At 44.7% G+C, this 14,599-nt stretch overlaps 1 long non-coding RNA gene across 1 annotated transcript in view; it reads right to left on the bottom strand.

Annotated features, from left to right (window-relative positions):
- Nucleotides 1–310: 310 nt before the first annotated feature.
- Nucleotides 311–14,599, bottom strand: part of LOC142831015 (uncharacterized) — a 61,583-nt gene continuing 47,294 nt past the window's right edge. The window contains exon 4 of the long non-coding RNA XR_012906604.1: nt 311–693. This is a non-coding gene — a long non-coding RNA (uncharacterized LOC142831015). The remainder of the gene's footprint in view (nt 694–14,599) is intronic.

Raw genomic sequence — 14,599 nt, 5'->3', positions numbered from 1 at the left:
AGCAAAGAGGGCACATGGTGGTTGTGGGTGGGGTTTAGAAGGGAGAAGTTGGAACAAAAGGACCAGGAGCCAACAGCTTCTTGAGTCCTTCATCCCAGCTGAGTCAATGGAAGGTAATCTGTTCCTCTCTGTGGAAAAATGGATAGAAAGCAGAAACACCACTAACAACTGAAGCAACAGCAGAAATTTTGGGGCATGGAGTGCATTGGAATATCATATGGTAACTGTCCTGGGGCTTAACAGGGAATTTTAGTCTAGCTCTGTTAGGCCAGCACCTTTCACCATCTTGATATATTTCTGTAGCCCCTTTCATTCCTAAGGGTCCCAAAGCACTGTAAACTACATTCAGGAATCACTCCACCCAGCTCTGAAATGCAATGTTGCCTGTCAGGTTAGTATGCAGCAGCATGCTTAACAATGCAAAGCAACAGCTTAGAACTGAAGTGAGCAAGCACTCTGCTTTGAAACTTCATGTAGGGTGACAGAATGCTAAAACCCTCATTGAATTTCAGACAGGATGCTGGGATTAACTGTTCTAATGATGAAAAAAATGCTATGAGGTCTTTAATGGTTTACAAGTGGTCAGGACCTGAAAATAATATCACCTGAATCACAATGCCTTGCCACAAGCCAGTGATGGCAGATTGCCTCAGTGCTGATTCAGGATGGAGCATGCCAATCCTCAACACCACCCTGAAAATGTAATATAGAAAAAGGAAATGAGATATTAGATCTGAGCTGAGCTTTAATGAATAAAACAAAACAAACAAACAAAAAACACCACCCTTCCAGAAAAAAAACCCCAACAGACCCATCTCCATTCTTTGTTGCAGACCAGGTGAGCAAAGTCAACATGAGAAGGCAGCAGGGCTAAGGAAGTGCAAAAGGAAGCAGCTGGCTGAAAAGGCAGGAGGTTCACAGCCAGAGGAGCCTTTTCTATGCTAGTCAACTTTGTAACCAAAATCCAACATTGAGGCTAGACCAAAGGTGGATAGCTGTGGTGGAGATTGTGACATGGACAGGGCTTGCAAATATTAAGGGGTCATGAAACAGGACTGTAAAAGTAGTTGGCACAGGTGTTAAAAATATGTCTACTTTACAGCTCCTGCCTTCATTTTTCCCTGGTGTGTTGGGGAAGTAAAGTTTGCTAGCATGGATATAGCCAAAAAGAGAATGAGAAAGACAGAGGCCTGAGGAAAAAGAACCAAAGACAGTGAGGGTATGTCTACACTGCAAAGTTAGTTCGAACTAACGTCCGTTAGTTCGAACTAACTTTCCTAGGCGCTACACTAGCACTCCGTTAGTTCGAACTTAATTTGAACTAACGGAGTGCTTAGTTCGAACTAGGTAAACCTCATTTTACGAGGATTAAGCCTAGTTCGAACTAGCTAGTTCGAATTAAGGGGTGTGTAGCCCCTTAATTCGAACTAGTGGGAGGCTAGCCCTCCCAAGGTTTCCCTGGTGGCCACTCTGGCCAACACCAGGGAAACTCTATGCCCCCCTCCCGGCCCCGGACCCCTTAAAGGGGCACGGGCTGGCTATGGTGCCCGTGCCAGGTGCAAGCCTGCCAGCACCCAGCCAGCAGACCCTGCACCTGGCACGGCTCGAGCCTCCCACCCGATGTCCCCCAGCCCACCCCCTCTTCCCAGGACCAGGCTGGCGGCTCCCGGGAGCTTGCCCTGGACCGCAAGATGCGGGCACCTTCCTGGGCTAGTGCGGACATCATGGACCTCATCCCCGATCTCCGCACTAGGCTCAGGAAAGTGGCCGTCTAGGGCAGGAGAGCTGCCAGCCTGGCCACCCAGGAGCAGGTGTGCATGAAAATCAAGGGGGTCCACTGAGACCCCCGACCCTGAGCTTAAAATGGCCGTCCTGGGTCAGACCAAAGGTCCATCTAGCCCAGTAGCCTGTCTGCCGACAGCGTCCAACCCTAGGGACCCTGGAGGGGATGGACCGAAGACAGTGACCAAGCCATTTGTCTCGTGCCATCCCTCTCCAGCCTTCCACAAACTTTGGGCAGGGACACCACTCCTACCCCCTGGCTAAGACTACTCCATGGACCCAACCTCCATGACTTGATCTCACTTCCCTTTAAACTCTGTTCTAGTTGTAGCCTTCACAGCCTCCTGCAGCAAGGAGTTCCACAGGTTAACTATTTGCTTTGGCAAGAAGAACAACTTTCTCTTACTAGTTTGAAGCCTGCTACCCATTCCTTTCCTTTGGTGTCCTCTAGTCCTTCTTTATGGGAACTCATGAAGAACTTTTCTGAATGCACCCTCTACACCCAACCCCTGCTTTTAGAGACCTCTATCCTGTCCCCGCTCCATCTCCTCTTTTCTAAGCTGAACAGTCCCAGTCTCTGTAGCCTCTCTTCATATGGGACCTGTTCCCAACCCCTCATCAGGTTAGTTGCCCTCCCCTCTCCCAGCCTTTCTCTTCCCCTCTCCCACCTCCTTTTCCCAGTCTCCCCCAGTTTTGTTCAATAAAGACAGAGTCAATGTTGGAAGAAACGTTATCATTATTTTGTACATCAATAAGAAGGGGGGCTAGGGAAGGGTAAGTGAAAGGAGGTGAGGGAGGAATGGGGTACGAGCCCCCGATGGGGAGGACTGGGCTGGCTCTGCGGGCTTCTGGGGGTGGAAGCTCTCCTGCAGCCCCCCGATTGCCCCCTCTCCCCAGATGGCAGCCTGCGGCAAGTGCAGCCGGGCTGATGGCCGAGTGCTGTGATGTGCCCAGTGTGGGTAGTCCGGGCAATCCAAGCCAGGACTGCTTTGCAAGCGGGGCACCCCTTAGAACTGTCTGTCCAGGGTGGGGGTCGGGACCCTTTAAGCGCAGCCCTCGGCTAGCCTGAGACAGCATCTCCACGCTCTAAGTCCTCCTCTGATGCCCTGCCGGCACTGCTTCCAGCCATCCTTAAGCCCTGTTCAGGGTCCACTCAATGTGGACTTGCTAGTTCGAATTAGCAAAACGCTAATTCGAACTAGTTTTTAGTTCTAGACGTGTTCGTTCGAATGAACTAATTCGAACTAAGTTAGTTCGAATTAGCGCTGTAGTGTAGACGTACCCTGAGTGACTTAAGTAAGGAGGTGAAGGGAATAGAGAGATACAATGAAAGAATGTCTTTTAGAGAACAGCGGACAGTCTATGAGCACAGTGATGAGAAGGCAGAAATGGAGGGAGGCAAGGAAGGATGAATAGGACTGATGAACACTTCAGCCCTGAAATAAATGAGTGGGAATGAGGAACTCAGCTGTATGACTCAGCTGGAAATGTTGACTATATTTTTTCATTGCCATCAGGTATAACCAACTTGGTTGGAAACTACCCCCTCCGCCCCTTCTATTATTATATTCTAATGTCCTTGAACAGTATTACTTTTAGTATTTTGCAAAACTTCATAAAGAAAAACTTCCACCTCCCTTTCATCTTCCCTGAAAGTTTGAGACTTGAAAATACAAACACAGATATATGCACATACAAAAAGACACATTGTAGACATTTGCACCATCATAGAATGTTTTACCTAGCTCCAATTAGAGGAGGAGGATGGTCCAAAGGCTATGGAGGAAATAAATGATAGTTGCTTAATAGTCACCCCTGTATGCATGAGGGAATGAACATGGTCAATAGTCTAAGACAGTGTCATGTCTATACTCTTTGATAACTAAGAAATGACAAGTTGCACGTCTTATGCATTTATGAAGATTATTTCCATTCATTTATATGAAATATTTTATAGTGATTATCCAGCAACTTAAGGCTGTTGTCTTGTCAGACCTCATGAGCAGAACTGGGTCAGCTGTGAGACTTCCAAAGGAAATTCCAGTGTGCTATAGGAAGTGGTACAGTATTTCGGTAGGTGGTGCTCTGAGTTAGTTCTGTACTGACATTAAAAGTGTCCTGTCCAAATCATACCTCGGTTTATTGCATTCGGCCAACCTATATACCTGTAGCAATTTCAGCTGGATATGGGATTCTTCACCTCCTGTCCAAAGCTGTTGCAGAATGTTGTTGTGCATTGTTAAACAGCAGCTACATTCCACTCCAGAGGCCAATACTTTCAGCAGTAGGTGATAATTTTTTTTATATTTGCTGCCTGTGGAATACTTTGGAATCTTTTTGAAAGAACGAGATCATCATAAATATAAGAGGCCAAACAGATAGCAGTCCTTACTGAGGCAAACACATACTGATTTAATTGCCTGACAAACAACTAGGACATAGTAAAACACCTTAGGGTTTGGCCAAGTTTTATTATTTGATACTAATTTTTCATTCATTAGAACTCTACATCACTGGTCACTTCAGAACAGAATTTACCACTGTCTGGAAGTTTCAGTATTATCTGCTTCTAGTCCCATTCCATGTTGTCTTAAAGAAGGCCAAGAGTTGTAGCATGTCCCACTCCATGATAACTTGGTCTAAACCAGGACCTGGACTTACACTTCATAGATTAGGTGACTAAGTCTTAGAGTCGGACAGGTCACCAGGTCTTTCATTTTGTCCAACAATCTAAATAATTACTTTTGCACTCATTACATTTAATTACACTCTCTCATAGAATTCATCCTAGGGCTGAAAGAGATCTCAGGAGGTCATAGAGTCCAGCCTCCTGACCAAAATAGGACCAACCCTAACTAAATCATCACAGCCAGGGAGATGTTAAGCCGGGACTTAAAAACCTCTAGGGATGGAGATTCCACCACCTCCCTAGGTATTCCATTGCAGTGCTTCACCACCCTCCTAGTGAAATAGTTTTTCCTAATATCCAACCTAGACCTCCCCCACTGTAATTTGAGACCAATGCTCCTTGTTCTGCCATCTGTCACTACTGAGAACAGCCTCTTTCCATGCTCTTTGGAAACTCTCTTCAAGAAGTTGAAGGCTGCTATCAAATCCCCCCTCACTCTTCTGTAGACTAAATAAGACCAGATCCTTCAGCCTCTCCTCATGGGTCATGTGATCCAGCCCCCTAATCATTTTGGTTGCCCTCTGCAGGACCCTCTCCAATGCGTCCACAATCTTTCTGTAGTGGGAAGCCCAGAACTGGGGACAATACTCCAGATGTGGCCTCACCAGTGCCGAATAAAGGGGAATAACAACTTCTCTTGATCTGCTGGAAATGCTCTTTCTAATGCGCCCTAATATGCCATTAGCCTTCTTGGCTACAAGGGCACACTGTTGACTCATATCCAGCTTCTCATCCACTGTAATCCCCAGGTCCTTTTCTGCTGAACTGCTACTTAGACAGTTGGTCCCCAGCCTGTAACAATGCTTGGGATTCTTCCATCCCAAGTGCAGGACTCTGCACATGTCCTTGTTGAACCTCATCAGATTTCTTTTGGCCCAATCCTCCAATTTGTCTAGATCAGTCTGGACCCTATCCCTGCCCTCCAACATATCTACCTCTCCCCCTAGCTTAGTGTCATCCACAAACTTGCTGAGGGCGCAATCTATCCCCTCATCATTAATAAAGATGTTGAACAAAACCAGCCCTAGAACTGATTCTTGGGGCATGCAACTTGAAACCGATCGCCTACCAGACATCAAGCCATCGACCACTACCCATTGGGCTGGATAACCTAACCAGATTTCTATCCACTGTGCAGTCCATTTATCCAATCCATACTTCCTTAATTTGCTGGTAAGAATATTGTGGGAGATCCTATCAAAAGCTTTGCTAAATCAAGGTATATCACATCCACTGACTTCCCCATGTCCACCTCACCATAGAATCTAATCATAAAGGTCAGGCATGACTTGCCCTTGGTGAATCCATGTTGACTATTCCAGATCACTTTCCCCTCTTCTGAGTGTTTCAGAATGGATTCCTTGAGGATCCTCTCCATGATTTTTCCAGGGACCGAGGTAAGGCTAAGTGGTCTGTAGTTCCCTGGATTGTCCTTCTTCCCTTTTTTAACGTCTCCTATATTTCTAAAGTTATAAGGACATAGCATTACTTCAGAGAGTTTTTGTCGCTACTGCATGTTAAGACACATCCTCCCTGTATTATTATTATTAGAGAATCAGACACATACAGTTAGCATGTTCTAATCTAGATAAAAGTTTCTTAGCAGGATTCCCTTTTGTCAGCATTCTTTTAATTTTTATATGTCCTATTTTCTATAAGATTCTATTGCGAAGTCAGTTAGGAGTGGGGTAGTTCTGTGGGGGAGTTGACTTTTCTTGAAAAGATGATCTATAGTTTCTCCACATTTTAAACACTTATCCAATGCTCATTCCATGAGGAGTAACAGTTAATTCAAACTAAGGACTTAGTTCGAATTACCGTTTCACTGCCCCGTGTAGCAACGGGCAGTTACTTCGGATTAGTGGAATTTAAAAATGGCGACCGGATGGGAACATGCAAATAAAGCCCAGGATATTTAAATCCCGGGCTTCATTTGCAACTTCGAATGCCTACATTAGCCTCCCTAGTTCGAACAAGGGGGCTAGTGAAGACATACTCTGAGTGTGTGAGAGAGAGAAGGGAAGGTCTAATCTATTGGAATTTACAATATTTACATTTGAAGGACAGCATCACTTAAAATATTTGCAAACATCTTATTAAAACAAGGATCTATCTATACAGAGTTAGAAGCAGAATTGGGGACTTAGCAAAGAAAAAAGAAAGTGAAAATGCCACCTATGTGCAATGCAGTTTAGTTAACATTGTGCTAGGAATCTTAGCTCTGGAATTTCTTAACTTTTCAACTGTTGATCACTTAGACTTGATATTTCACTAACTAGATTTTGCTTTTAATTTCCTTAGTTTTCTTAAATAAAAAATGAGACGTACACAAATAAAGAAAAGTTTTAAAACAAAAGGGAAAAAGTGTCTTAAACCTCCATGTCCAAATGCAAATGATATATTCTAAATTAAGACAACTTTAAGTGAGGAACTCTAAATTCTATCTTTACCTTTTACCTCATTAGTTCTAAATAGATTCTTCACTGTCCCTGACTTAGTTATTTGTAACCATTACATTTTTACCAGAGGTATCCTCAATCATTTGGCTTTAGCTGAACTATATGTAACAAATACATCCTTAAATATGGCACCCTTAGAAATAAGCAAGGAAAGAGTTGAAAATGTAACACATATGTTCAGAAATTCCCATTTTAAACTTCCACAGCTTTAAAAATCCCAAATAATTTCCTTTGAAGTGTAATTGTTTTTCTGTCCTCTGCAAATAAGATTCTAGTCTTAACTGTACTTGACACTTGTAAAAATAAATGTTTCATGTAGTACATATGAGAAGAGTGGGTTTTACCTCCACTCTTGTATAATTCTAAAAAAGTAGCTTTAGTCAAAAATTTTCCATTAATTTTCTTTTTCAATAGAAAATTCACTAGCCAAGAAATATAAATATTCTATGGGAAAATGTCAATGTTGCTGAATATTTTTTATTTTCCTTGAAAAAATCCAAAATGGAATATTTCTTTTTAAGCTGGTTGACCCAAATGAAAACATTTTGGTTCAACATTTCCAAATACAAAATTTTCAGTTCTTTCTGTTCTGTGAAAAAATTTGAGATTTTGAGGGGCTTTCCCCCTCCCAATTTTAGACAAAAATAAATTTAGAAACTTTGGAATTTCCATGGGCTAGAAATTCTGGTTTTCAGCCAGCTCTTGTTTTCCAGCCAGCCCTGCTTTCTACCACCTTTCCCAAGCCCTGGTTGGCTAGAGAGCTGTCAGGAGATTCTGTCCCTACTGCTAGCTCCCTTCTGAGGGATGGGGCTCCTATTGGAAAATTTATTGAATGGGGGGGGGAGAGGAAGGGGAAGGGGAGGAAGTGCATACCCAGATGGAACTTAAGCACAGAGCTGAGGATCAGACACTATAGAGCTGCTAGAGTTAGAGCCTGCAGTGCATGGAAGAACTGCCCCAAAGGAAAATGTCTTAATCCAGAACTGAGGAGCTGAGGCTGGAAAGCAGTAAAGACTGAGGGAAATAGAATTCCTTTTAAGCATGTAGGATTTGTATCATATTTCCATCAGTTGATTCTGTTCTTTTCAATGGGATTTACATTTATGTAAAAGCACTAGGATATATAACCCAGAGGCATCGAGACCTCTGAACACTCTCCCTTCTCTGTGGTCTCCTTGCCCCTGGGTTACAGATGATGGAGCAATTCCTGGGTGAAATCCCAACTCCCCAAGGTTGTAATGTTTTGGGACAAACCAACAGGAAAGAGAGCCCACCACAGATTGGAACGATCTTTAAAAGCTAAATTTCAAGCCTTGCTCTAGTAGTGCCTGCGTAGTGCAATGCTTGGCAAAAGCAAATCCAGATCTGCCTTCATTCCACTTTGGCCCTTTCCTGCCCCTACCCTGTACCTGCCATTTTCACCACAGGGTGGGTACATTCACTGTAATAACACAGGACCCCCAGACTGCAGACTGGAGGTGTGTCACATCTAAAATGACATTTTTGCTTTCCTTTTTGATTTCTCAGCAGCCTCAGCTAGCTTTGATTCCTCAGTATTCATCATCTGGCTTCTCTTGTGGCCAGCATCCCCTCCCTACCATGCAGCTCTTTGGACGCCAACTATTTTCCCCCTCAAAAAAATAAAAAGGACCATAGCAGCAGAGAGACGTCTGGTTTGCTTCCTGCCTGGCACTGCGTGGCACAGAGCAGTCTGGTGTTTTCAGGAACGCTCCCTAACTGCATGCTCCATATGTCCATTCCTCCTGGGAAAGGCTCCTCATGTAGCTAGACTTGGTGACGTCAGAGCAGGCCCCATTCAATTGTCCCCAGTTATTATGAGAAGGGCTGAGTTTATATGCCACACCTCAGCTTTCAGGAAGTTAGTCGGCATAAATCTCTGCTGGCAGGGAAGGCAGTTTACAGTTCAACAGATTTGTAAAACTGCGTTCACATATTTAGCATATAAAAATTGGTGCCCAGTTAAACTATATAGCTTGGTGTATTAAACAGACAGATTTTTGAAGAGTAAATCCCATTAGGCACATGCTAAGACTGACCAAATTCAAAAGACTGAGCGGTTACCAGGGTCTACTCAGCTAACAAAACTCTGGTGCCCTTTGAGCCCAATCCAATGCCAACTGAAGTCAATAGGAATTTTTCCATCCCCTACAATGGGTATTGGATTGGGCCATTAGTTTTCTGTGTATCACACCTTCACATTAAGAACTCTGCCTATTTGTAGAGAAAACAGCCAGTTTGTTCTCAGTTTGCTAGTTCCCCTCCAGTTTTGCAGGGGAGTTACAAACGGAAGGCAAGAGTACACCTGCAGACTTGAATTTTGTTCTGTCTTGTTTTGTCATTTCCCTTCATCTAGAATAGAAGTAATTCATACTACAAGTCTCTGGCTGCTCTTTGTATGAAGAATATCTAACAGTTCAGTGCAAATAAAGAACCCCAAACTCAGATGTTTGGGAACAATCCAAAACTCTCAACTGAAAAATCTGAATGGGAACTTCATGAGAACAGATTCCCTTGCAAGACATGACATACTTCTTGGGCCAGATCCTAACCTCTGGTTAAATTCACTCAAGCACAGTAAAGGAAATTTATACCTGCCCTAAAGGGGGAACCAGGAATTCCCCAGATACTTTATGTAAAATGTCCCCTTATCCTTTTGTTTTGGGTTATTCTGGGGTAGGCTGGAGATACTGCTGGGGGAGAGGGAATTCATGCTATACTCTAGCAATCCTTGGCTGGCAGAACAGTGCCTAGCTGGCTTAAATCAGAGCAGCCCTCTGGTTGCTGTAACATGCACTGAATGCAAGTTTGGTCTGGAGCCAGTCTCACAACCAGGGAGGCAGAAAGATGCTGTTCTCAGCTGCATTGGGCATGAGCAGAAGGATCCAGCCCTTTTTACATATTGCTCCAGAACAAGCAGAGAGAACAGCCCTTTGTGATATGTTTGAACTCTCAATCACAGTTAGACCTCCCCCCATAGAGACACACTATTACACTGGCCAGCACCAGCTCTGTTTCTATTAGGGATGTTAAATATCGGTTAACTGAATAGTCGAGTAACCTCATGAATTTTTATCAGTTAGTCGACTATTTTATAGTCCCCAGGTGTGGGGTCGGCAGCCACTTTATCAGAGGCAGTGTGGGGTGCCAGGCAGGAGCTGGTCCATGAGGGGAGTTGGTTTAAAAACCAGCTTACCATGTGGACCAGCTGCCTGTTGCCCAGTGCCACTGCCTCTGATAAAGAGGCCACAGTGCAGGGTGGCAGCAACCCCTGTCTAAGGGGGAAGGAGGGTCTGAGCTCCTGGACCTGGCACGACCTGGAACTGAGCTGGGCTGCCTGCCCACCTGGCTCTTAATACACTTTAAATGCTGAGCCGCAGCAGGGGTAGATTCTAGACCTGGCATGAGCCAGAACTGAGCCAGGCTGCTGGACAGCCTGCTAAAAAAGTTTACTGGCAAGGGTGGAGGGAGGGAAATGTGTGTAGTTTATAGTATTAACCTATAAGCTTTTGCTTATCGGTTGACCGCTTAATCAACTACACTTTTACATCCCTAGTTTCTATGATATTTTGAGACTGGTACTCACACTGTGATAGCTAAGCCCTTACACAATGGACTTGCAAACCTTGCAAAGACATGCTCATTAGTGCTAGTTTGGATACTGCCTTCTTCTGGGTCCCAAATAGCAAACAGAACAGCCTCTCCCCTGGAATTTTGACTTCTCTGTTTCCAGACAAAACTAGGCAATGCAGACGCAGTAGGAAAAATGAAAAAGGGGAGGGGGAGTTAACTAAGCATTTTCAAAGATTCGGATTCTGATCTGTGTTGTAGCCAGAAGTTTACACTGAACAGGCCTCAGTTCATACAGACGTGGCTCACTCCTTGCTAGTATATACAGAGACACACATAATCATGTGCAGTGATAGGAATTACCCTGATAATACAGCCTGAATGGTCCTGTCCCTGCCCTTCTTGCTTGCCTTTTGCCCTGCAGCTAGCAAAGATAATGAGTAACACTGATATTAAACAGGGATTTGAGCTTTTTTCCACCCTTTTCCCCCGGATAACATATTACAGTAGATAGAAAAATCCATCCGACTTTATTTAACTGTAACATTTATTAAGAGGAGTGAAAAGGTCAGTGCGGAGCTCCCGGCATATGGGCTAAACTCCTTTCCCTAGCCTTGAAGGCGACAAGAAAGCAGATCCTTTAAAGATGCAACTATCTTAAGCTCCCCTCCGATGTTTAAACTCTTAGTAATTCTGGGTTTTGGAGACAAACGTCAAAGCAGAGGGCTCTTCCCTTCATTATTCAAGTAAAGGCCCCATCAATATTATCTGTAATAAGAATCTGCTGTTGACATGGCTCACCCTGCAGTTCCTGTTCCAGGCAGCAGCCCCTGTCAATAGGATTAAAGTGAAGGAATGTCTTTGACAAGTCCACTGGCTGCTGGTTCATTGCTGCCATCAGGCTGCCGTTTTGAAAAGATATCAAGCACCCTTTTGCAGGCAGTCACGGCCCAATGAGAGAGAGAGAGAGAAAAAAAAACCAGCATGCCAAAAGGGAACATAAACTTTTGGGCTTTCCCAAGGAGCTCTGTTACCTGGGAGCCTAGGGCATATAAAGCCCAATTCTGCCTTTCTGCAGAATATTCATAACTTCCCCTATAGTCAGGTGGGAGAATGAGGCCACAGAAATGGGAAAATGTGACCAAGTTGAAGTCAGCAGACGTTATGCCCCCCCAGAAGGTAGTCTTAGGATCAGTCCCACAATTACTTTAGTTGAGTAATTGGCAATATCTGCTGACTGGAGGTTTTGAGAGGATTTTGATCAGTCATACCAAAGTTGATATTCCCACAGACAACATCTACTGATCATAAACTGGACGCACCACAGGGAACAGTAATGCAAGTCTCTCTCTCTCTCTCTCTCTCTCTCTCTCTCTCTCACACACACACACACAGAATTCATCTGCCCAGACTCAAGTAGTGATGTTCCTATAAGGGTGAGAAAGGAGCTCAGTCTCTATGGTCCAAGCAATAGCTGGCTGCTGTACTGCCAGTTGTGATGTTGTGGGTTTTAATGTATACACCCACCTACTGGAAAGTAGACTCTGGCTATCAATCTCAAATGGGCAATTGAACAGACACAATTCCAGTCACTGTTGACCCCTGCCAGACTGGACTTGGTGAACTTGATGTGAAAGGTCTCTAGCCTATACCCAGTCTCTTGGGTTACCTAACCCTCTGACCTGAACTGCACCGTGCTGTGAAAGGCAGGTGTGGCGAATATAGGCGGACGGATCCTCTAGTAAAGTTTAGCTGTGTTCCTTCACATAACAGGAAGGAAGGAGCTCATTTTGGGGACCATGTGCTGCATCAGTGTGACAATAAAATACTCCTAGTAAAAGCTCTGGAAGGAAAAGAGCTCTGTGCAGTGAGTGTTCAGGATTATTAATGAACAGTTGGGCTTATCTAATACTCAGTAATTCTGACCTGCATTTTCTTCTCCTCTGCTTCCTTGTTTGATATAACTCCTATTACAATGGTTTTATAATTACTGATCAGCTTACAGGCCCCGGGATTCACAATCCATGCTCCAATGGCAAGGCTGGTGACTTGAGGTGGGAAAGCCAGAGAATGGAGCATGTAGCCCTGCAGCACTGCTTTCAGGCTCCTTTAAAACCAGCTATGTGTGACACCAGCTTAAAACTCACAGCACTGAGCTACAAAACAGTCAATTGCAAGGGGAAATTATGGCTGTCTAACCCTATATCATTGGGTCCTCAAGTGCAGAGTGTGGGTGCATGCACATCCCCACTCCGTTCCCCTTCAGGTTTTCCAGTGACTAAATCCCGATCTTTGTTCTGCTCCTGTCCCCTCAGGTGCTGAGGCCAGGTCAGGAAGCAGGCAGCCTGGAGTAAATAGATTAATTCTGTCGTCTTTTTTTAAACTCTATTATTGTGCTTAGGAAAAAAAAATAATCCTCATTTTCAGGAATTGTAACATTTAATTAGGCTGCAGGTTCCAATGGGCTCCAGAAACAGAGCCAAACTAGCACAAATGTCAAAATATTCTGCTCGCATGGTAGAAAAACCCAGGCAGGGCATTTCAGGAAAAGGAGCCCTGTCAGCAGCCTTGTCAACCTTGCTGCAGATTTTTCAATTCTAATTAGAATGATCTTTAATATATTTTTTTAAGAAACACATTTTCCATCTACCGACTTTGTGTTCTGATGTGGATTTTATTTAAACTGGCCTGATTTCCTGGAGTGAGGAATACACGGAATGGAGACACACACATGTACACACCACACACACGTGCTGCACAGACACAACACACTCCAGTGGAAAATGGGGGAAGTATGTTTACATTTATATTATTCCAAATCAAAAGGTCTCCACTCTTAGCCACCAATGCAGCCATTGTGTACTCATATGTGAAACAGGTAGAAATAAGGGGCTAAATTCAGCCTTGATGTAAGCAGCTGCCTTCAATAGGGGCACATCCCACTTATACCATGGGCTGAATTTGGTCCCCAGATTTCTGTCTGTGCTATGAGGCACCTCTAATCTAATACACAGAAATATTTTTAAAAGACACAGTCCTGAGAGGTGCAGGGCACCCACCAGATCCATCACAGTCAATGGATGGTTGTGTTTCCTTATCTCTGAGGCAGGACTGATGAGAGACTCTGCCAGGCTCTGGGAAGGTGGCTTTGACTCCTCTCCATCCCAGAAAGGCCCCAATCAGCCCTTCAGCACCGCTGGGGCCACAGGGCACGTGCCGTCATGGGATCTGGTGGTGACTGAAAGGGCCAGGGATCTGGCCACAGCCACAGATGAGGTGGCAGCAACCAGGAGCCCCAGACCCTTTTAAATTATTGGGTCCCAAAGCAGCTGTCCCTTTCCCCCCCACACCATCAGTGGCCCTGCTCCTCGGAAGGGATGCCCAAAGGTTGTGACAGCCCGCAAACGCATCCACTCAGATGAGTGTCGCCCTAGGTCATCATCTAGATAAAGAGAAATTGCCTGTTACTTGAAGCTCCCGGCAATGTAAAGAGACCTCACAATGGATCAGCGTTGGCTCTGTGGCTATGGCAGGAGGGTAGCCCTGGCCATTTTTGCAGACTCCATCTGGCTTTCGGGCTATTCCCGCACTATTATATGGGGGAATCTGAAATCTGCTCCTGTGGCCTGTGTGGTATTATGTGGGGATTGGCTTTAATATCAACATTAATAATGCTAAAAGGTAGCCAAAACAAAAGGGGCTAATGCTTGTCTCTCTTGGAAGTTTAAAAAACAAATGGCTCCAGGTGAAATTCAACCCACAGTGAGGGAGGGGCCCATGCAGTGACCCCTTGTGCACCATAGTAGATCTCTGCAGAGGTGTGGGGAGAGAACATGGCAAGGTTCTTCTGCATCTCCGTGCTCAACAGAAGGAGCTGTTAGAAGAGGGCCACGGAAGACAGGATAGAGCCACTCTTATGTGGAATGAGTCTCCTACACCCCCCCTCCCCAGAGGCAGTGACTGGAAAAGCAGGCCTACTGCTCTAACACTGTGGACTACTACTGAAAAATATGTCAGCAATATTTTTGTGGAGCACTACTCTGTGCTAATTTGTGAGCCCTAGAATGGTACTAGTTAGCCT

The sequence above is a fragment of the Pelodiscus sinensis genome, chromosome 11 (assembly GCF_049634645.1).
Source record: "Pelodiscus sinensis isolate JC-2024 chromosome 11, ASM4963464v1, whole genome shotgun sequence".
In the NCBI taxonomy this organism is placed as follows: domain Eukaryota; kingdom Metazoa; phylum Chordata; order Testudines; family Trionychidae; genus Pelodiscus; species Pelodiscus sinensis.
Note: the sequence above shows the minus strand (reverse complement) of the source record. Positions and strands in the feature narration are given on the sequence as shown.